Raw genomic sequence first — 25,039 nt, 5'->3', positions numbered from 1 at the left:
CTCTGGCAGTTGGCAGTCACACACAGAGACTATCTCTCAGGGCTGGAGGAAACATCACTCCCTCTCTCTCTGTCTGAGGGAAAGACCTGAAGGAGCTTAGTGTTTTCCTTTCCCTACTTGGGAAACACTACTGACTATCTATTGTTTCTAGATTGATTTAACTCTGAAAAGATTAAAGAAAAACCCAGTCTTTGGTTTGAACTCTTAGTCTCAGTTTCCTAACTTGATTCTAGTTGAGATTCAACCAGCCAGCCTTTGTTATTTTATAACTGGAAGGCAAAGTTAAGAATTATAAGCATAATAGTGGTAGTTTTATTTAGAATAGTATAAATTTGGGTTAGTCATATCAGGGAGAATTAGTGTAGCTTGTGAAACATAGCAGACGTGGTTCCTTACAGAACCAAGCAGTTTATTTGGGTGGGTTTAGAATCCCTTAGAATTAGAAATCCTGTTATCCTTATTTTTTCTATAAATATTTTATTTTTTATAATAAGAGTATCTTTAGCATCCCCATGCCTGGCCCTGAAGAGAAGTTCATTTATGAGCTTCACTTCACTGATATAAACTGAGGATACTTTGTGAGTGCAGCAAGCAGAGTATCTGAAATCAGTTTATAACCAATAATCAAATCCATTGCCTATATTAGTTTTGCATTCTTGCCTTTTATTTTTACACTTTATATACATTATACATATATGACATCTATAATCAATCTTAAAATGAATGAATGAGATCTTGGTCTACATATGAGTGTGTGTGTGTGTATATATATATATATTAAATATATAAAATTAAAAGATATTATAAAGAAATCTAAAGAAAGTATATCAAAAAGAAAAACCTTCTAAAAGGCTCCAAGCTTCATTTTCTTTAACCATAAAATGAGAACAATGGAAAGAAAGCATAGTGAAATATGCATTTGATTTATTATCAGAGGACCTGGGTTAAAATTCTGACTCTACTACTTAATATTTACATGACCTTAAACAAAACTGGACCTCAATGTCCTCTTCTATTCAAATTAGATGATCTCCAAAGTCTTGCTCTAAATATTATGACTGAGTAAGCCAATCTAGCTCACAGGGTTACTCTGAGGAAATCATTATGGAGCCTATAAAAACATTCCATAAACTTACGCTGTTCTTCAGATGTCTACATTGCCACAACTGAAATATTTTCTGACTTTTAAGCCTCCTATAATCTGACTAGATATCTAGCTGAATCTTTTGTTCCATTCAGGTGTGTTCGTTGCATATATGTGAAGATTGGATTTAGCTATCTCCTGATTGTAACAATGAATACACTCTCTTTAACAAAATCAGGAATGTCTACACCCATATCAAGGATTACGTATTCAGGAGGATGACTTTTAACAGATATGTGCAAAAACAGCTGACAGACCCCTGGGCTGTCCTAAGTCAACCTAAGCTACCACTGGTACAAATGAAATGCAGGAAAGTGATGTAAAACCGTCCATATATTTCACATCACTTCCTCTCTTCGGTCTCTTTCCCTGGAGATGTGGCTCTGGCTGGCAGTGTGCTAAGCATTCAGACATCTTGGCGTGGTAGCAGCTATTTGTCTGGATTTTGGCGGTGAGTTTGCCCTTGAGCTAATTCAGGTTCAGGCATCTTAGCTGAGCCCTCTTGGAGTTCAGGCCAATTCCTTCCTCCTTTACTCTCCAAACTTTATCTTCCTAGAAGCCTCTAATCTTCCTCCTGGCACAGGCCAGGCAGGAGAAATCCTACACCTTTTCCCTCTCCCTTCTCCTTAATTTCTTTCCTCTATATTAATTAAAATCACCATAAATTTCCAGTCATCTTGGGTATTTTATTTGGGATATCCCATGGCGACCAATAATTAATATAGTTTAGGTCACAGCACTAAAATTATCCTTTACAGTTTTTGACTGACTACGTCAGTTGTGATGAAATACCCTAATCTTCTTAACTTTCCTAAAATTTTTCTCTACTGTGACTATCCCTAAGTTCAGCTTTTAATAACTTATTTTGATCAGCTGTAGAGGTAAGTAAATTTGGATTTTTTTCTCTTTTCTTAAATTAGATAGAATACAGCTATTTTTCTTTTTTTAAAAAAAACTAAAAGTGGCAGGACTGGGAAAGCTATTTAGCTACAAATCCCCTTTCCCTCATGAAACAACTGCCCAGATTACTCTTAATTAGGAGTGAGGGAGACCTAGAGAGGGTTTTGGCCTTTTCTTGCTCCCCACATGTTTTGTGAAGCCCACTAGGAAAATAATTACAAAACATATATGTAAAAACGAATACTACATTCTTCGACATTTATGTGATGGTTAAAGAATTAGGGACATTGAGGAATTCATCATACCTCCAATTTTTTCTATTATTAGGTAATGTCATTTTTGTACTCCTCAGTACTGTGTTTAGAGATGATAACATGAAAAAATTATTTGAAGCTAAATACAAGAAATTATGCAAGAATCTGAAAATTAAGCAAAAATCTGAAGATAAAACACAGGAAAACATAAAAAAATTGAGGCTAAAATGCAGGAAAACATGCAAGCTCAATTGGACAATTTAAAATGTTTCTTACAGGATCAACTGGCAAACATCCACCCCACCAAAAACAGGTCTGAACCTGACAGACCTATTTCTGAACCTCTAAATGAGGAAATTTCCTTCCCCTAAGTAGAGATGAAAAACACCTTCCCTATGGATCAGCTAACAGACTGGTTCTCTCATCGTCTGAAAATCTTGGCTAAACTTAATCCCCAAAACCCTTTTCTTGAAATCCCAGTTTCTCGTGTTCCTTCTCCTACACAAAACCCAATTCCAGTCCAAAGGAAATCTTGTCCTTCTAAAGAAACTCATCTTGGTCAAATTGACCCATAGGTAGCAAATTCAATTAGAGGCCTGTTTCCTCTAAGAGAAGTACCTGAAATAGAATGGAACAGGGATGTGGTGACTTTAAGGCACAATATAATATTTATTCCCCAAGAAATAAATGAATTTACACAAAATATTCCCATATACGAACAAGATCCCTTTCTAGTAACAAAAAAGATGACAGACGTATTTTTTTCAGTATAAATCTTTTTATAAGGACATTGAAAACTTGCTACAGGCTTTTTTAACTGAATGTGAGAAAAATAAAATAATTGCTCATGTCAACAAAACCCGGGGGCACAATGCAGCACACTGGCCATCCCAGGATCCCAAATGGGACTATAACAACTCTGAGGATTATCTAAAACTATACCATTGTAGAGAGACCATCTTAACAGGATTGAGAGAGTGTGCAGACAGTACAGATAAATGGACAGAATTTGAAAGAACTAAGCAAAATGAGGAAGAAACACCCTCCAGATTCATGGACAGAATAGTTGAGTTTGGGGGTAGATACCTGGATTTTGACCTATCTAAAGAAAATTGCATAAGACAAATTAGAAGACACTTTGGCAATAATTCTTGCAAAGTGATTAGGGATTATTTTAGAACACATTGCCCAAGATGGCCAGAGATGGACCTTGAAGAATTGCAGAAAACAGCTCTATATGTTTCAAAGGGAAACAAAGAAAAGGAGGAAGAAAATAATGATCTCATGGAGGAAGTAAAGAAAGAATTGAGATGTTTAAAAGATAAGATGGCTAAAATGGAAAGTTGGCATGATACTCAAAGAATGGCACTTTACCCTCTCCAGGAATCTAATTATTAATCCATTACCTACCAATTCTGTGAGAAGAAGGGCCCCAGAATGGTAGAGTATAGAACTTTACTCAAGGTACTCAGAAGGAATCTGCAGTTTAATAACAACTACAGAAGTGATAATTATAGAAATAATTATAATAATGATAATGGAAACCACAACTTTAGGAATGATGACTATAGGAATAGATATTGGGAAAATGATAACTCAAACCAAATAACTCTACAACAATATAACTTAAATGGCGCTCATCGAAAAAATACTTGGGGTGCTAATGCCCCTCAGGGGGTGCTCTTCAGGGGGATGCCCAAGGAACTCCCAGTTCTAGTAAGTTCCTTCCCACCTCATTGCTGGCTCTCCTGCTTAAAATATTCACAGTGGCTCAACAGTAGTAAAGAAGAGAGAGAAATGAAAGGGCAGGACATTGCAGTTATAGGAGAGACTTACAGAGTTCAAAATGTTCAAGGCAGAGCAATGCCAATTATAGCACTACTAAAATATCAGCAGTAATGTGAGAGGTCCAGGAGTAGTCAAATGTGGATGGCTAATCTAGCCTGATTTGTGGTTTGAACTGACTTTGAGAAGGTGATAATTTTTTCCTGAAAGAAAGAGAAGGAGGAAGAGAAGAAAAGGAGAAGAAAGAGAGAAAGAGGAAGAAGAAATTAAGAAAAATGGAAAGAGAAAGAGACAAAGCTTAATGCTTAACTGTGATGTAACTTATGGAATGTAATATATGTAGTTAATGTATGTAATGATATAACTAGTTAATCCTTCATTGTGATGAAGCAAAAAACTTACTGAGGTCTCTGTAATATGGAGAAGATACAACCAGGAGATGACTAACACCATTCTGGCAAAAAAACCACTAGCACACCTAAGTGGGACTTTGTGATTACTCCCATGCTTTTCTGACATCAGGGACCTACTCCACTTTCTACATCCATATCTTCATCTACTCTTCCTTCACTCCAAATGGAGAGCAGCAAGAAGTGGAAAATCATGATGATTCTTCCTCCTCAAAAGGTATACTTAGAGCAAACAATATCTTTGGGATTTCTATCTCTTTTATTGTTTATTATGAGTTTCTTTTTGCACTTTTTGAAATACTATCAAATTTAATAGCTATCAAGACTGTGCCAGGTGAATTTTTTTAAATGCATGTAGGAATGGGAAAAGGTAAGGGACACACAATAAGAGATGAGATCTAAATTGCTCATCTTTGTCATACCATTTGTGGTCTATGCCAGTGCAACTGGAAGCCACATGTTTATTACAGAAGAGAATTTATTAAGGTGTCCATAAAAATCTTCCTACTATAAATGGGTCCATTATAAGTCAGAGTGAGGGAAATCATTTTAATGTCCTGAGTTTGAAAGGAAAGCCACGTCTCTGAAGGAGAGTTAACTCAGAGGTGTTCTACCTCAACCCATCTTTAGATGGGAAGATGAATGAGTTGTAAGGAAAGAAGCCATTCTTATAGGAGAGAAAGAGAAAGTTCAGTTGCCCACCATCAACACTGGGTCAGATAGAAGTCAAGCTATAAGGTGACTGACAACTCTGCCTGCCTTGCTCTCCAGTAATGGTGAGATCTTGAGTGAATCTGCACTGCTGGATAACTAAAATGGACTGGAAGTTGCCATTATGATGCAATTACATTGTCTATGAGATAATCATATCAACTAATTAAAGAGAATGTATATATGTCAAAGTATACCATAAGTAGGTAGGATACTATAACTTATACAACAATAGATAAGCAAAATATAAAAATTGAATACTAACAGATAACCTTTTTATTCTATATTGTTTTTAAGGACTAAGAATTACTCATTTAGCACTTATTCAACAAAGATATTTAGCTTAACTTTTTCAAGGCTAATTTCATCAGAATCTCAAAGAAATCAGTCCCTTAATTCAGATGCTATAAGTACAAACTAATTATGCTTTTGTCTTTGAAATGTAACACTTAACATGGATTTTCTTTTTTAATAAGTTTTTATTAATCATTATGGCTTTTTTACATCACCATATTTTCTCCTGGGATCCTCCCTCTTCCCCCCTCAGGGAGCCATATCACAGAACAAACAGTACATGGCCAAAAAAAAAATTATAAAGAAGAGGGAAAATTAAGCACAGCTCATCATTGAGGTCAAAAAAATACAAGGGCATGTGCAATGTATAACTTTTGTGGACCTTCCACCCCTGCAAAGGAATAGAGTGGGAGCATTTTCTCATATTTCTTCTTCTAAGTCATGTTATAATTTTTCTTTATGATTTTTCACCATTTCCCTTTTTGAAGCTTCTATTTATGAACTTTTTCAGATTTCTATTAGCTAGAAATCACTTTGTAGGCTAACAGAAGAATTGTTCCTATATCAAGTACAAATGGGAAAGCAACATAAATTTTAGAAAAATTCTTTTCTCTAAACAGAAAGATTGATAATGAGCCAGATTCTGTAAGGAGTTAACTAATGGCAGTCCACATAATTTGCAGCATTTTTTTGCTTCATTTTTATCCATAAACCTCTCCCATCAAATATATTCCTTCACTACAATTGTCCTTTTTAAAAAATGGATTGCACACCAAAGACAAAATGAATGGTATCGTTAGACAAAGCAGACTTTTACAATGTGCTGCTTTATATAATAACACATCAATCATGTAGACAAATGAGGGATTCAAATGGCTTCCTCAGAGAATATACAATAGAGATTGAATAAATATTATATTCTCTGGATACAGAAGATGGCTAGAATCACTGCATGGTTCAAAAGAACAATAGATATTTTGTCAAGTACTAATAGGAAAGTACTATGAATTGCTTTCCTAAATAATACTCAACTACCACAACAAAAATTGCTTTGCCAAATAAGACCACAAAGAAATAGATTCTATTTCAACATATAGGAAAACATTTCTTATTCATATGGAACTTATCTTTGAGTCAGTTATATATACATAATTATGCCTTTGACTTGACACAGCTAATAGCAGGATTAGAAGGAAAAAGAAGAAGAAAAGATAAGCTGTACAATTGAAACAATATAATCCTGGACTATTCAAACAAGGAATTGATAATTAGAAAAAATGAGAGACAGATAATTGACATTATAATGACTAAAATAATTTTATCAGAAGGTTTAACCAAGTTAAATGCAGTATCTCAACAAGGCCAAGAGGGTCCAGAAAGCACCTTAGTCAGTAAACATCCAATTTACTTCAGGGAGCAAGGGAAGAAATAAACATTTACCAAGCATCTACTCTGTGTCAGGCATTGTGCTAAATGCTTTACAAATATTGGCCCATTTGATAATATTATACATTATATACTTTCGAAATTATCTCATTTAATCAACAAGCTAGAAGGTAAGCTTCTTGGAAAAATCTTACTTAGAAGAACGATGAACCATTGTGAGCAGTATACATCTCATAAAGGAGAATAGTGGAAGACAAAACCAGTTCAAAGAAAGTTTGGCAATATGCTCGACTAGGCAAAGGGCATTTAAGGAAGAAAATGGAAAGAAGGCAACACAGAAGAAAACATAGAAAAGATTTGTAAAAATCACCATAACAAGCTATTTTCTTCATCAATGCAGTGGAATTGTTATACTTTGATGCTAACTTAATTGTCTGCAATGTGCTTTAAAGGGGGCAGAAATTCACCACAGATCAATAAGATCAGAAAAGTAGTCAGAGATCTTTATGCTGGAAGTAACAAAATTGTGGCCATATTGGGACTGATGAGCATATGAGATCTGAAGAGGAGAACATAGTCCTGAAAAAAATCTTGGACTTTATTTTTTTAATGGGGGAAAAGTGACCAAAAGAGCATCAATGAACCTACATACCTACTCTCCCATCTTTTAGAAAAAAAAAGTTCTTATTGGAGTCACATAAACATAAATTGAGGGCTTGCTTGATGCGTTTTAGAAAGGAACAAGCAGGTTTTCACAAATGAAGTTCAGCAATGAATAACATCTTTAACATTTCACCATTAACTGAAAGATAGAGAGACTAAAAGATACCACTGTGCCAAATGTTCGTTTTTTAAGCATTGATTTGGGAAAACGCGGTAAAAAAAAAGGATGACTCCTTTTCCACCCATCAGAATCATTCAAGATTTTTCATTGATCTTGTCTTTTCATAAGACATGAGAATAGAAATATACATGTTGAATGATTCTCTGGCCAAAAATATCAATGTGGAGCTGCACACAACCCAAAGAAGTTTTCCACTGCAATGGAGGAGATACTGGACGGAATTCAGATTGAAGAGGGATGGTGAAGTTCTCCAGAGGTTACTATTTGCTGCTGATATTGGGCTGATCACACCACACCCCAGATCTCCTTGAAAAGCTTTACAGTCACTCTAAGGCTTGACCATCCACACAGAAAGGACCAAGTAGAAGCCAGTTGCCTAGATAGATGGAGGAATACCCTATAGAAAATGTCTACCAGCATGCTTATCTGATCGAAGTAAATAGTAAATTGGGTTCAGAGTTGAACAAGGAAAGAAGAGCAGACTAGACTGTCTTTGGGAAATTACAAAACTCCTTTAATGACCCCAAGTGTCTCCTGAAAGCAAATGTTCATCTTTTAATAGCAACATTTTACCGATGTCGCTGTGTGGAAGACAAACATGGTATTCCAGCCTTATAAACCTATAATGAACATAACAGTGAAGAGGTACATGGTACGTGTGAGCAGCCCGCAGAATGGAAATGGTGAAGACCTCTAAAGAAGAACAATAATAAAAGATGTTTTCAAAGTATGTTCATGGAAGGCATTAGACAGATTGCCAAGGCAAGGGACAAACTGACCAACTGTTCCACTGGCTCCCATACAATGGCGGCAGAAGTCAAGGAAGATTTCCAGCATGTCAAATTATTTGGGGGAGTAACGAGGACAAAAGTAGGTCAGCATAGGTGGCATGACTGGGTTGCAATCTGTACCTTTGAAGGAAACTTCCAAATTGAGATTACAGACTCATTTGAATATATAAATCCAGAAAAATTACTTCTAAAATCTCATGGCCAAATGAACAGTTTATACATTCCTTTTTATATACCCAAAAGGCCCTTTTAAAGTTAACCTTTCTAAAGAGGCTTATTTTCAAATAATGGAAATCTACTTTGCTATAAAACTAAACACGATAGCTTAAATGATGAACTAAGGAGTCTTTCAAATTTATCCAAAAATAGACAGTAAGAGTATGCCTAAATAGAAAATACTTCATGCCTATTTTAGGCTAAATCTTTTATGCCCTCTTTTCTAAGAAGTAAGTGCTATCATCACAGTAGAGTTTAATTAAACAGGTTTTCATTTTTCCCTATGTTCTCTTGACTCAAGCAGGCTGGATTTGGTAATGAAGAAGACCACTCAAAGCAGATTACAGAAGATGGAGTTTTCCTGTAATATTTTACCAGTCATAAATTTGCGACATAAACACAAGATAGTAGTCATTAAAAGCAAAAAGTGAAAATATTTTCATCTCTCATAGTCATTAATCTTGTCATTTTTATCAGGCTGCCTGGCTTAGCTGTATGAAACAAATTACAACATTTTTTCATCATTACTTTCTTATTACTATTCATCCTGTGAAATGATTCTTTAGGATTTATTTGGCTGGGTGCAAATGACAAATATGTAATTTTTCATATCATTGATCAGGAGATTAATGACTTCTCAGATTCAGCAAATAAATCAAAATAAGCTTAATTAGGAAAATTTTTTTAGAAAAATAGTTTGCCCAACAAATGGGAAAAATCATTAAAAGTGAGGAAGTGAAAAAAGCAAATAGGAAATAAATTAATCTTTCAATTACTTTCACAAATATATGTGTATTATGTTATAATCATGAAGTTAACTCTTTTAAATGCAATAAAATCTTTCTGTATTTTGGCTTTTGTAAAAAATAATTTAATTTCAAGTTCTATAAATTCTGTTTCTTGTGAATTTGTCACAAAATAGCTCCAAATTAACAATGTCTACAAATACACTTTGACTAGTTTTTATTTTAAGGCATTTTTAATCTGTCTACAAAATAGCTCCTCGGCAAAAAGCTGGATGTTTTCCTGACTGCATAAACATTAAAATAACTCTGAGTGATAAAAATATCACCATTTGGCCTCTTCCTTCAACCACTCAATTTGATTCAATGAATCAGTGGATAGAGTACCAGGTCTAGAGGCAGGAAGACTCAAATTCCTGAATTCAAATTTGGCTTCAAACACTTACTAGTTTGTGACCCTGAGCAAGTCAACCATGTTTGCCTCAGTTTCCTCATGGCTGAAATGAGCTAGGGAAAGAAATGGTAAACCATCTCAGCATCTTTGCCAAGAACGTCCCAAATGAGGTTACAAAGAGTTGGGCAAGATTTAAAGGAATAAACAACAACAAATACAAAGCAATTTTAATCTTTTTCACTGGGAAATTTACTCATTTGGGGGTTTGCATAGGATCTCCCCAGACTGAAGTGCTGAGCCAGTGGTTTCTCAGTGCTGGGTTCTTGGTGGTTACCAGAGTCAATGACCATTCCTTCCCTACAGTCCCACCTTTCTCTTGAGGCAATACCTCCCTTTGTCAAGAATTAGCTCTTAGGGGGGCAGCTGGGTAGCTCAGTGGATTGAGAGCCAGCCCTAGAGACAGGAGGTCCTAGGTTCAAATCTGGCCTCAGACACTTCACAGCTGTGTGACCCTGGGCAAGTCACTTGACCCCCATTGCCTAGCCCTTACCACTCTTCTGCCTTGGAGCCAATACTCAGTATTAACTCCAAGACGGAAGGTAAGGGTTTAAAAAAAAAAAGAAATAGCTCTTAGCCTCCACCTACTAATTCAACCTACCACATTTCAAAAATCTCATATTTAAATAATGGTGGGTTTGTGACCATGGATGGCACTTCTCTCCAGAAGCAGATGTATGCAGAAATCCTGCATGTAGCATTTTTACCCTTACCAAAGGATTAGTAAGTAAATAAACAGTACCTAACAACCAAAGAACATTGTGCCTAATAAAATATTTATCAAAAAACTAGAGGGGGGCAACTACGTGGCTCGGTGGGTTGAGAGCTAGAGATGGGAGGTCTTGGGTTCAAATTTGACCTCAGATATTACCTAAGATTCAAGCAAATCACATTAACAGCCATTGACTAACCCTTATGGCTCTTCTGCCTTGGAACCAATACACAGTATTGATTCTAAGATGGAAGCTAAGGTTTTATTTTGTTTGGTTTTTTTAAGCTAGAGAGCTTTACCACTCTTTCAAACTACAACTCCCTCGCCCCAACAACACACATACTCTCCAAGAAGACGTGTAGATAAAAGGGAAAGGCAGGCAACATACAGATAAAATGAAACAGATCTTGTATTTCTTTAGTGATCTCTTCTCATTAGAATCACACAGTATAAGAAGATCAAATGATTCCTTTCCAATCTATGTGAAATATTGCCTTTCTCCTTGATTGGTATATACAGATTTTTGATCTGTAAATGATTTTCTTAGTGAACATAAAAGTTAAATGAATACATGCAAATTACATGCATTACATGAATTACATGCAAAAATAAAATGATCATAGCTTTAAAAAATCAGAAAAGTTTCAATCTTATCTCTTTATTATGTCAGGGGAAAAAAATCTATAGCAACCACTTGCCAATCTGTTAACAGACTGATGTTTTTCATCAAATGTGTGAAAAAAAAATTACTATCTAGAAAAAGTATTTTTGTCTTTTTTAAGTTGTCTTGATGCCTTTTGGTTTTCATACCAATAATTTCCTGATACAGTATCCTCCCCCACTGAACCATTTCTTGTAACAATGAAAACCATTTAAGCAAAGCCAGCTGACAAAACCAGCGTGTCTGACAGCATAGACAACATTCCTGTTTCATCATCTGTTGCCCAGGACCAAGATTGGTCATTGCAATTAATGTGCGTCTGGCAGCTTTTAGTATTGCTTTTGTTTATATAACTATAGTCATCTAATAAAATATTTTCAACCAATTCGATCTGAATTCAATTAGATGTGTTATAATTCTAAAAACCTCAATAGACTCATTCAATGGTTTATGCAATGGCTTTCAAATCTAATGTAACTGAGCATTCTGAGCTAAAAATCCGAGCACCATAAAACTCTCATGTTTTATGTCGTTAGTTTATATGTTCTAAAATCTACTTTTACTTGCCAATTCATTTTAGTGGCAACCAGAGGACCCATTTATAACTAGGAAAACCAAATCAAAGGAAAAGGGGATGCTTCCACAATTACATAGAACAGTGCAGTTTTGTCTTCTAAAGTTCTAACCGATCTGTTTACATTAATAATATTAAACTGGAAAAGTCAAATCTCTGATTATTTTCATTATTATGATGCATCTGTCTCTTAGACCATAGGAGAAGACTGGGGAAAGTGGGAACCATTTTTATACCTGGAAAGAAGAAAAATATCAGAGATTTCCACTGAAGACTGGTTATAAGAAAGGTCACAGAGGATCCCAGAACTCCCACAAGTGTTCCATCAAAGATCTAAAAAGGGCAACAGATCCAATAAAGATCAAGAAATCCAGCAACAGATTACAAAAAAGTCCTCCCATCCAGCTTAGGACAGAATAAAGAGGCTTCCAGAAGTCTTCTGGCATCAAGTAGGATCTGACAAGACAAATAAGTGTATACACAAGGAAGCAGGTATAAAACTTTATAGTACAATGTCTAAGGACACTCCAGAGTGTTTGAAGCCCTAAGGGCTCTGACTGGTCATTCTATGGGAGATTTGAAGCTCTCATTACACTCTTACTGGGGACAGCATACTCTGTTGGGATCAGAAGCCATTTAGTGCCCTAGTACAGACAAGAAGGAAGGCAGAAGCCAATTAAGAGCAATAACAACGAAATTAGGGAAAGGACTAAATAAGACCTGACCACACCATCCAAGAGTGAGTAAGAGAAAAAATGGCTGGCATGAAACATCTAACAAGGAATTAAGGCTAGTAAATTGAGGAAACACAATGAAGAAATGCTATGGAATAAAAGCTGTCCAAGAAATAAGTTCACAAGAAGAGATTAACAATGAAGCAAATACAAACAAAAGTAAGAGAGAAAAAATAAGTTGACCACAAGAACTATATCTAAAAAAAATGAAGAGATAAAAAATAAAATAAAAGTGCTAGAGGAAAGTGTAGAGTGGAAGATATGACTAAAATAAAAGATTCAATAAAAGTTAGAATGGATCAAACAAAAATCACTGGCTCCATTAAATAAAAAATTTCAAAATAAAGGCACATTATTTAAAAATATAAAAGAAATCCATTTAAAATCACCCTAGACAATATAAAATACTTAGGAATCTATCTGCCGAGACAAACACAGGAACTATATGAACACAACTACACAGCTAAAACTAGATCTAAACAATTGGAAAAACATTGATTGCTCATGGGTGGGAAGAGCTAACATAATAAAAATGACAATCCTACCCAAATTAATTTACTTATTTAGTGCCATACCCATTGAACTACCAAAAAACTTCTTTACTGAATTAGAAAAAAACATAACTAAGTTCATTTGGAAGAACAAAAGATCAAGGATATCCAGGGAAATCATAAAAAAAAATGCAAAGGAAGGAGGACTTGCAGTCCCAGATCTCAAACTATACTATAAAGTGGTTGTTATCAAAACAATTTGGTACTGGCTAAGAGACAGAACAAAGGATCAGTGGAATAGACTTGGCGTAAATGATCTCAGCAAGACAGTTTATGACAAACCCAAAGACCCCAGCTTTTGGGACAAAAATCCATTATTTGATGAAAACTGCTGGGAAAATTGGAAGACAGTGTGGGAGAGATTAGGTTTGGATCAACATCTCACACCCAACACCAAGATAAACTCAGAATGGGTGAATGACTTGAACATAAAGAAGGGAACTATAAGTAAATTAGATGAGCACAGAATAGTATACATGTCAGACCTTTGGGAAGGGAAAGACTTTAAAACCAAGCAAGACCTAGAAAGAGTCACAAAATGTAAAATAAATAATTTTGACTACATCAAATTAAAAAGTTTTTGTACAAACAAAACCAATGTAACTAAAATCAGAAGGGTAGCAACAAATTGGGAAACAATCTTCATAAAAACCTCTGACAAAGGTTTAATTACTCAAATTTACAAAGAGCTAAATCAATTGTACAAAAAATCAAGCCATTCTCCAATTGATAAATGGGCAAGGGACATGAACAGGCAGTTCTCAGCCAAAGAAATCAAAACTATTAATAAGCACATGAAAAAGTATTCTAAATCTCTTATAATCAGAGAGATGCAAATCAAAACAACTCTGAGGTATCACCTCACACCTAGCAGATTGGCTAACATGACAGCTATGGAAAGTAATGAATGCTGGAGGGGATGTGGCAAAGTTGGGACATTGCTGGTGGAGTTGTGAATTGATCCAACCATTCTGGAGGGCAATTTGGAACTATGCCCAAAGGGCAATAAAAGACTGTCTGCCCTTTGATCCAGCCATAGCACTGCTGGGCTTGTACCCCAAAATAAGGAATAAGGAATAAGGATAATAAGGAAAAAAGACTTATACATGAATATTCATAGCTGCACTCTTTGTGGTGGCCAAAAATTGGAAAATGAGGGGATGCCCTTCAATTGGGGAATGGCTGAGCAAATTGTGGTATCTGTTGGTGATGGAATACTATTGTGCTAAAAAGAATAATAAAGTGGAGGAATTCCATGGAGACTGGAACAACCTCCAGGAAGTGATGCAGAGCGAAAGGAGCAGAACCAGGAGAACATTGTACACAGAGACTGATACATTGTGGTACAATCGAAGGTAATGGACTTCTCCATTAGTGGCGATGCAATGACCCTGAACAATCTGCAGGGATCTAAAAAACACTATCCACAAGCAGAGGATAAACTGTGGGAGTAAAAACACCGATGAAAAGCAACTGCTTGAATACAGGGGTGGAGGGGATATGACTGAGGAGAGACTCTAAATGAGCACTCTAATGCAAATACCAACAACATGGAAATGGGTTTGAATCAAGAACACATGTGATACCCAATGGAATCGCGAGTGGGCTATGGGAGAGGGGGTGAGAGGGGGGAGGGAAGAAAAGAAAATGATCTTTGTTTCCAATGAATAGTGTTTGGAAATGACCAAATAAAAATTAAAAAAGAAAAAAAGAAATAAAAACATCATCTACTTCAAAAAAAAAAAATATATATATATATAAGAAAACTAAAGTATCTACTATCAGAAACAATTGGCTTGGGAAATGGGTTAAAGAGAGAGAATTTAAGAATTATCAGATTCCATAAAAAAGGACCCCATTAAATCATAAAAAATTGCATTGAACCATTAGAATTGTATCAAATTGAAAATAGTTTTTTAATATAGTGACTATCTCTTTTTTAAAAAATTTAATAAGCCCAGGAATATCATAGCTAAAATATGGAGCTTATATAGATTGAGAGGAAAAAATTACTGCAAGTAGTAAGAATAATAATAGCTGCAAGTATATGGAGAGAGAGGACAGGAAAGGATAGGACAGCTGAGGAGAGGAGAGAAAAAGGAAAATAATTTAGAAAGAAATAAGGGAGATAAAGGTAAAATTTTCAATTTATCATAATTTGAATAGGTGATAAAAAGTCATAAAAAATGGAGGTGGAGGAAACAAGCATCTCATGAATCACACTTATATGAATTAGGGAAAGAAGATTTGAATATACATATATACAAGTGTTTGTTGACAAAATATATTAAACCTAACAGGAAACCAAATGAGTTAAAGGAATAGGATGGGGTCATCAAGATAATTGACACAAATTCCAGCAGGTGAATTGTAAAATAGGGATTAAAATGAAAGAAAGAAATTAAAAGAAACAGGTTTTGTTATATTCAGCCATGGGAAAGAGAGGTGAGGCAGTAAGGCTAAATATTTATTTATAGATTACCAATATTAATCACATTCCTTCTCATTCTCTAGTTTCTTCTTTGTAATGGGAAGGGGAAAGAGAAGAAAATCAATAGGGAATATATGATGGAGGGAAATGCAAAATTAATATTCATGACACTATGAATGGGAGAAACTCACCTATAAAACTAAGAAGGGAGAATATAATATAGGAGAAAATAGAATCCACCAATATGTTGTCAACAACAAAAACTCTTGTAACATAAAGATTAATTTAAAAAATTTAAATGTTGAGATGTAACATTGATTATTATTAATCCTCAGGCCAACTCAAAAAAAGATTAGATATTATACATGATCTCAGACAAAGGAATAATAAAAATAGACATTGTTGAAAGAAACAAGAAGACAAAATAAATGATTCTTAAAGGCATCATAAATATTGAAATAATGTCAATTTGACTTAATATAAAATCAACAAATGGAATAAATCTAAGAACATGAAGGAAAAACTAACTGAATTATAGGAATAAATAGAAATTCTAGTAATTAAGAATATTTTGTGCCCTTTTTTGGACTTTTTTGGACATAGGTAAATATAACAACAACAAAAAATTAATGACCTGAAAGAATTTTAGAAATTTGGATAAGCTATAACACTAGTGATTCCTAAATGGGAATAAAGGGCAATATCTATATGTCAGCTATTTGTGGAATATTTACCAAAAAAATCAATCACAAATAAGAACCCCATAAACAAATACAGAAGAGCAGAAATATTTTTAAATCCTTTACTGATTGAACTTCTCAAAATTAAAATTAATAAGGGGCATTAAAAACACCTTAAGTGGATGCTGAACAATTTGGTGGATCAAATAACACATAATAGCAACAATATATAATTTCTTCAAATTAAATAACAACATTGAAAAAAACATGTTAGGATTTTGGGATTACAGTCAAGGCAGACTGTAGGGGAAAATCTATACCTTTAAATGCTTTTATCAATAAAAGAAAGAAGAGATTAATGAATTTGAGGTGCAACTAAAAAATAAAAATATAAAACTCAAAAAAATAAAAATTCTAAAAATCAAGAGAGTCCGAAAAATGGAAAACAAAATTTAAAGACCTTGAATTGATAAAACTATGAGCCATTTTTCTTGGAGGGGGACATTGTAAGATAAACTATAAAATCAATTTGGTAAGAAAAAAGAAAACCAAACTACCAATATTGATCATTTTAAATAATGAAGAAATGAAGGAAACTATTAGTAAGCATTTTTCTAATTATTTCTCATAAAAACTGAGAATTTAAATAAATATAGAATAGAAATAAAAATGAACATTTGAGGGAAAAAATATACACAGAATCAGAGGATTTACTTATGAATTCTCTCAAAATTTCAAAGAATAAATTCTGATATATACATTATTTATAAAATAAATAAAGGTGGACAGTAATTGGTGGCCCATTGTTTGTTGGGAGGCAAATGGTGTTGTGTATAGAGTGCTTATGTCAGAGCAAGGACAGCTTTGGTTTAATTCCTGCCCCTGATATATATGAGCTACATGATTCAGGCAACTCAGTTAACCTCTCATTGTACCAGGAAATTCTCTTAGATAATTAGTTGATTATCATGTCCCCTATTCAGATTAAGCATATTCATTTGCTTCAACTACCCTCTAAATGGCATGCCTTCCAACCACTCACCTTCCTTGGATATACTTTTTCCCAATCAATATCTCTCCTGGTATGCAGAACTAAACACAATGCTTTGGAAGTAGTCTTGACAGATCACAGTTATCATTCAGGAGGTCATAAGATTAGAAAATGTGATGGGTCAGTTATATGAAAAAGCAAAAGATAATAGGTGGGTAACTTTGGAAAATAGAACTTTGAAAAAGACTCCTATAACTGCATGGCTTTCATGATTTCTGAATCAGGCAAAGGAAAATAGAACACACATAAAAATTAAATAACTAAAATAAAGACTTGTGTAGAATCAGTTTAATAGGGAAATAGCTAGGGAGGGGGAAAGGGAAAGGAGAGGGAATTTGTTGTTCTAGGAGGCATGTTGAGTTGGGAATGAATAGTTACAAGAAACAGCAACTATGTGGGCCCTTTATTAAGGGAAAATAAAAAGAAAACTTAGCCAGTAATCTAACTCTGCACTCAGTGATGAGGGGAAGAAGAGTGGGATGTAATGGGATGGGATATTTTTTTAAAAATATAACTTCAATTGATCCATCCCCTTTCTTTCCTCATCTTTTTGGTTTTAGCAGCAACAACTTGCATTCTCTAATTGATAAATGGGCAAGGGACATGAATAGGCAACCAAGGAATAATTATAAATTGACTAAATAAATAACTTACAATTAAAAAAAAACAAGGACTCGGAAGGGTCAGAGGGAGGAAAAAATTACAAAAGGATTTATTTGAGGGAAAAACAAAATGAACACTTGTAATCATGAATGTAAATACAATAAACTCACACATAAGAAGGAGCAAAGTAGAGTAAGATTGGAAAGTAAAATAATCTTGCTAACAAGAAATAAAATGATGAGCTCTGGAGGGTAGGTGCTAAGGTGACCAGTACCAAGGCTGGATGTAAGAAGACTCATCCGAGTTTAAATCTGATCTCAGACACTTACTAGCTATGTTACCCTGGACAAATCACTTAACCTGTTGGCCTCAGTTTCCTCAATTGTCAAAATGAGTTGAAGAAGGAAATGGAAAACTACTCCATTATCTTTGCCAAGAAAACCCCAAGTTGGGTCATGAAGAATCAAGCATACTTAAAACAACTAATCAATTACAACAACAAAATGATTGGCTTAAACAAATTTATTATACCTCAAATGAAGTGGGGGGAGGGGTGGGGAGGGAGAATGTGGCCCCTATAATCTTAAGCAATATTACAATAAAAAAAGATGTGGTTCAAAAAGATAGACATGAAATTTTACTACGCTTAAAGGAGCCACAGAAAATGAAATAACAATTCGTATAATGTATGCACTGTATGATGTATCATTTAAGTACTTAAAGGAAAAAGTAATAGAACTACATTGAGAAATAAATACTAAAACCAAAATACTTGGAGCTTCATCGTTTCCCTGTTAGGTCTAGAAAAAAATGTTTCAATAAACAAACAAATAAATAAATGAACAGATAGACACAGACAGACCAACAAACAGATACAAATGGATAGCTAGACAGATTAGATTAGATTAGATAGATGAGACAGAAGTTAAAAAGAAAAACAGAGTTTTAGAAAAGTTAGATGTGCTAAATTCCTAATGATTACTGAATGAAAACAAAATTTAGTATAATTATTTCTCAAAATTGTGCAGCAATTTTCAATAAAATGAATTATATACCAAGTCATAAAAACTTCATAAACAAAGGCAAAAAAGTGAAATTTTGAAATAGTAGGTTAGTCAATAAATATTTACTAACTACCTACTATCCAGAATGCAATTAAAAATGGTCTTTGAAGAAACTTAAATTTAACATAGTCAAACAATTCTAAAATATGAAGATCAAAAATGAATTATGAAAATAGATAATTTTATCCAAACAAATGACAATAGTGAGAAAAATACCAAAATTTGTAGGATTTAGCCAAAGATACCAGTAGGGTAAATCCAAATCTTCAACCACAAAACAACAAAAAATACCAAGTTAATAAATTGGGCATGCAAAAACAAAAGAAGTAAAAAAACCCAATCTGGCACAGAAATAGAAATACTGAAAACCAAAGAGTAATAAATGAATTAATTAGTAAACCAAGAGATTTTTTAATTAACAAAATATACACACATTAGCTAATCTCATTACAAAAGAAAAACCACATCACCAAAATCAAAAAGGGAAATGGAAAATTCACAACAAATGAAGATATAAGGAAAATTACTAGAAACTATCATGTGCCCTCAGAAAATTGATAAATTAAGTAAATGATAATTTTAAAAAAGATAAAATATCCATATTTTAAAAATGAAGAATGTATATACATATAAGAAAGAAAGAAAGGAAGAAAGAAAGAAAGAAAGAAAGAAAGAAAGAAAGAAAGAAAGAAAGAAAAAGAAAGAAAGAAAGAAAGAAAGAAAGAAAGAAAGAAAGAAAGAAAGAAAGAAAGAAAGAAAGAAAGAAAGAAAGAAGAAAGAAAGGAAGGAAGGAAGGAAGGAAGGAAGGAAGGAAGGAAGGAAGGAAGGAAGGAAGGAAGGAAGGAAGGAAGGCAGAAAGAAAGAAAGAAAGAAAGAAAGAAAGAAAGAAAGAAAGAAAGAAAGAAAGAAAGAAAGAAAGAAAGAAAGAAAGAAGAAAGAAAGAAAGAAAGAAAGAAAGAAAGAAAGAAAGAAAGAAAGAAAGAAAGGAAGAAAGGAAGAAAGAAAGAAAGGAAGGAAGAAAGGAAGGAAGGAAGAAAGGAAGAAAGGAAGAAATGAAGAAAGGAAGAAAGGAAGAAAGAAAGAAAGAAAGAAAGAAAGAAAGAAAGAAAGAAAGAAAGAAAGAAAGAAAGAAAGAAAGAAAGAAAGAAAGAAAGAAAGAAAGAAAGAAAGAAAGAAAGAAAGAAAGAAAGAAAGAAAGAAAGAAAGAAAGAAAGAAAGAAAGAAAGAAAGAAAGAAAGAAAGAAAGGCAGAAAGAAAGAAAGAAAGAAAGAAAGAAAGAAAGAAAGAAAGAAAGAAAGAAAGAAAGAAAGAAAGAAAGAAAGAAAGAAAGAAAGAAAGAAAGAAAGAAAGAAAGAAAGAAAGAAAGAAACTCCCAAAGGAAAAACCTTTGGGATACAATTAATTTAAAGTTAATTCTATCAAACATTCAAAGAATTTTTAGTTCAATACTATATAAAATCTTTCTAAAAAATAAGAAAAGAAAAATAGGAAAAGGTCCGCTCTCACGTTCTTTATTTTATATAAATATAGCCTCAATATCAAAATCAAATCAGAACTATAGACCAAGATCCCTAGTGAATTTTGATGTAAAAATATTGATTAAAATATTGACAAAGAGGCCATAGCAACATATTAAAAAGCTATATACCACAACTAGGTAAATTTATACTAGGACTATGGGGTTTCCTTAATATTAGGAAACCATATATATATACATAATAAACCGTGTTAATAACAAAATAAACATAAATATCATATAATTACATTAATAGGAGAAAAAATTTACAGAATACAAGACCCATTTATGATTTTAAAAGAACAATAACATGAAAAAGCATAGAAACACATTATATACCTTAATTGTGTAAGAATGAGGTGATTGATTTACTCAGTCTTAAAAATTAAAATTTAAAATGCTTAAAATTATGCTTAAAATTATTATGCTTAAAAATTAGCAATAAGATGCCCAAGTGACAATTCAGTCATAGGTCTTTGACTAAATAAGAAAAAAAGCTTTCACTCTAGAATGATATTCCTCAAGAATTGTGTTGAGATTGGCCAAAGAAACCTAACTATGCCCCAGAAGTCATCCATAAATTATCAAGCAAATTGAGAGAGGGTTCCAGAAATGATAGCAAGTATCACTTTTTAGCACAACCCTGAGCAAAAAGTGTCTGGGAGTAGGGGGAAAGAAGAACCTTGGCTTTTAACTTGTACAGAACTCCTCCTCCTGGACTCTGGACCTATGGTCCAGAAGAAGACCAATCTTCTTCAATCTGGTTGGATCAATTTACAATTCCACCAGCAATGCATTAATGTCCCAAATTTGCCACATCCCGTCCAGCATTCATTACTTTCCTTTCCTGTCATGTTAGCCAATCTGCTAGATGTGAGGTGATACCTCAGAGCATCTCTCTGATTATAAGAGATTTAGAACACTTTTTTTCATGTGCTTATGAATAGTTTTGATTTCTTTAACTGAAAATTGCCTATTCATGTCCCTTGCCCATTTATCAATTGGAGAATGGCTTGATTTTTTGTACAATTGGTTTAGCTCTTTATAAATTTGAGTAATTAGACCTTTGTCAGAGGTTTTTGTTTATGAAGATTATTTCCCATTTGGTTGCTTCCTTTCTATTTTTGGTTGCATTAGTTTTGTTTGTACAAAAAAATTTAATTTAATTAAAATTATTGATTTTACATTCTGTGATTTTTTTCTAGCTCTTGTTTGGTTTTAAAGCCTTTCCTTTCCCAAAGAACTGATATGTATACTATTCTGTGTTCACCTAATTTGCTTATAGTTTCCTTCTTTATAGTCAGGTTATTCACCCATTCTGAGTTTATCTTGGTATAGGGTGTGAGATGTTGATCCAAACCTAATCTCTCCCATACTGTCTTCTAATTTTCCCAGCAGTTTTTATCAAAAAGTGGGTTTTGGTCCCCAAAACTGGGATTTGGGGGTTTATCATAGACAGTCTTGCTGAAGTCATTTAACCCTAGTCTATTCCACTGGTCCTCCTCTCTGTTTCTTAACCAGTTCCAAATTGTTTTGATGACCACTGCTTTATAGTATAGTTTGAAATCTGGTACTGCAAGTCCTCCTTCCTTCACATTTTTTTCATGATTTCCCTGAATATCCTTGATCTTGTTCTTCCAAATGAACTTTGTAATGGTTTTTTTCCTAATTCAGTAAAAAAGTTTTTTGGTAGTTCAATGAATAAGATCAGTGGGTATGGCACTGAATAAGTAAATTAATTTGGGTAGGATGGTCATTTTTATTATGTTAGTTCATCCTACCCATGAGCAATCAATGTTTTTCCAATTGTTTAGATCTAGTTTTAGTTGTATGGAGAGTGTTTTGTAGTTGTGTTCATATAGTTCCTGTGTTTGTCTCGGGAAATAGATTCCTAGGTATTTTATTTTGTTTAAGGTGATTTTGAATGGGATTTCTCTTTCTAATTCTTGCTGCTGAAATGGTTTGGAGATATATAGAAATGCTGATGACTTATGTGGGTTTATTTTGTATTCTGCAACTTTGCTAAAGTTGTTGATTATTTTGACTAGCTTTTTGGTTGATTCTCTAGGATTCTTTAAGTAGACCATCATGTCATCTGCAAAGAGTGTCTAGATAAATAAAATGATTCTCAACTAATAATACTAACAGGAGAAGATTCATACTGGCATGGGTTTGAGCACATAATGGCATTTTACTGAAGCATCCCTGACATAATGTAATCCTGATCCCTGAAATGTCACCAAATTCTAGGGACCTAAATTGTCATGGGTGTTGTTGGCATTGGGATAAAGACACTTAAAGCTTACATAGTATACAATATTATCCATTTAAAATCAAGAACCAAGAGCAAGTATTACTTGTAGTAAAGAATAGCTAGAATTCTTCCCAATAAGATCAAGGATAAATCAAAAATGTGCAATTTTACCACTATTATTTGGTTACCACTATTGTTACCCAAGAAATGGCAGTGAAAGCAATAAGACAAGACAAAAAAATTAAGGTAAAAGCATAGACAAAGAATCAAAGTAATTGCTTTTTGCAGATAGTTTATCATTTAATTAGATAATGTTAGATATTCAACCAAAACCTGCATTGAAATAATTTTAGTCATAATAATAAACTTGGCAGAATATAAACTAGGCCCACAAAAATCATCAATCTTTCTGACTACAACCAATATGATCAAGAAGGAAAAAAAATAAAAGAGAAATTTCATTTAAAATAATGACAGAATATGAACAATTTCTGGGAATCCAGATATCAAGGCACATAGGAATTATATGAATACCACTATAAAACACTATATACAAAGATTAAAAACAGATTTAAATAATTGGAGATTAATTGCTCATGACTGAGTCATATGCTTATAATAAAAATATTACTCAAATTAATTCCCTAATTCAATGTCATAACAGTTAAACTATAAAAGGTTATTTTATAGAGGGAATAATTAGATAAAAAGAATTGTTATTTTCTTTTAAATTTTATTTTTAATATTTAAAAAAATAATTGAGTTTGAGAAGGAGGGAGAAATTCTCTCCCTCCTTCTAGCCCCCCTTTCCCACTAATTTAGAAGGCAAGCAATATGATGTCAATTGTGCAAGTGAAATCATACAAAACATTTAAAATTTTTAAACAAAAACAACAGAATCGATCTAGAACAAAAGGTCAATAATCGCAAGCATAATAGTAATTTTAAAAATAATGAGAATAACAGTACTAGATTTCAAACTAAACTATAACACAGTAATCATCACAACTGTTAGGTACTGGTTGGAAAAAAGAAAAGTTGGCTAGCAAACCAATTCCTGACAAAAGATCCAGAAGCACATAAATTCAGTGGCATAGTCTTGGATGAATACAAGAACCCTCACTTGAGATCAGGATCTTCTATATAACAAAAAGTACTGCAAAATCCGGAAGGTAGTCTGGCAAAAATTAAATTTAAACCAAAATCTCACATCATAATCTCAAATAAGTTCTAAACAGATACAAGATCTAGATAAAGAAGTGCCCAATATAAACAAATTAGAGCATCAGGGAAAGGAATATCTTTGACAACCATGACACAGGAAAACATTGGATATAGAACTCAGGATGATTAACAAATAATTATTATGAAAAAATAAAAAAATATTTGCATAAACAAAAGCAGTGCAGTTAAATAAATAAATTTGAAACAGTTAACTGGGGGGATCTTTGTAGCAAATCTCATTAATAAATGTTATGAATTGATACAAACATGAAGAACAAAAACCATTCTCCCAATAGACAAATTGTCAAATGATGTGAACAGGGAGTTGTCCAAAAAAAGGCAAACTAACAACAACCAAATGGGAACATGCTTTAAAAAACTAACAAGAGAAATGCACAATAAAACAACTCTGAAGTTCCACTTCACTTACATCCTACAGAGACAGGAAAGAATTGGGAAATGACAGTTTCACTGGGACTATGGTAGAATGAAGTTGCTAATACTCTGTAGATAAAGCTATGACTTTAATCATTTTGTTTTGAAATTTGGAACTAACCCCAATTTTACCTACTCTGTCTCACAAAAACCAGTTCTAGGCATATATCCCAAAGACACCAAAGAGTGTAAATATTTATATTTCCAAAAGGCATTTATAGCAGTATTTTTTGTTGTATCAAAAAAAAAAACTGGAAACAAAGTGGATATCTGTAAATTGGGGCATGGTCAAATAAATTGATGAACCAAAAAATATGACAAAAAAGACAGATTCCTAAAAACCTAAGGGAAGTTTGCTTAACTATCTTTATTTGTTACAAGGAAGAGCTATTTTTTTTTTGGAAGAGTTTGAATTCTGGAAGGCAAAAAGTTTACAAGTAGTGAAAGAAAACAGATGAAAGGAAGGAAGGAAGGAAGGAAGGAAGGAAGGAAGGAAGGAAGGAAGGAAGGAAGGAAGGAAGGAAGGAAGGAAGGAAGGAAGGAAGGAAGGAAGGAAGGAAGGAAGGAAGGAAGGAAGGAAGGAAGGAAGGAAGGAAGGAAGGAAGGAAGGAAGGAAGGAA

The 25,039-nt window shown here is 33.6% G+C and overlaps 1 protein-coding gene across 5 annotated transcripts in view; it reads right to left on the bottom strand.

The window, feature by feature from the left end:
* MSRB3 (methionine sulfoxide reductase B3) overlaps nucleotides 1–25,039 on the bottom strand; it is a 216,117-nt gene that overhangs the window by 91,218 nt on the left and 99,860 nt on the right. The window lies entirely within an intron of this gene.

The sequence above is a fragment of the Monodelphis domestica genome, chromosome 5 (assembly GCF_027887165.1).
Source record: "Monodelphis domestica isolate mMonDom1 chromosome 5, mMonDom1.pri, whole genome shotgun sequence".
NCBI classification, from domain to species: domain Eukaryota; kingdom Metazoa; phylum Chordata; class Mammalia; order Didelphimorphia; family Didelphidae; genus Monodelphis; species Monodelphis domestica.
Note: the sequence above shows the minus strand (reverse complement) of the source record. Positions and strands in the feature narration are given on the sequence as shown.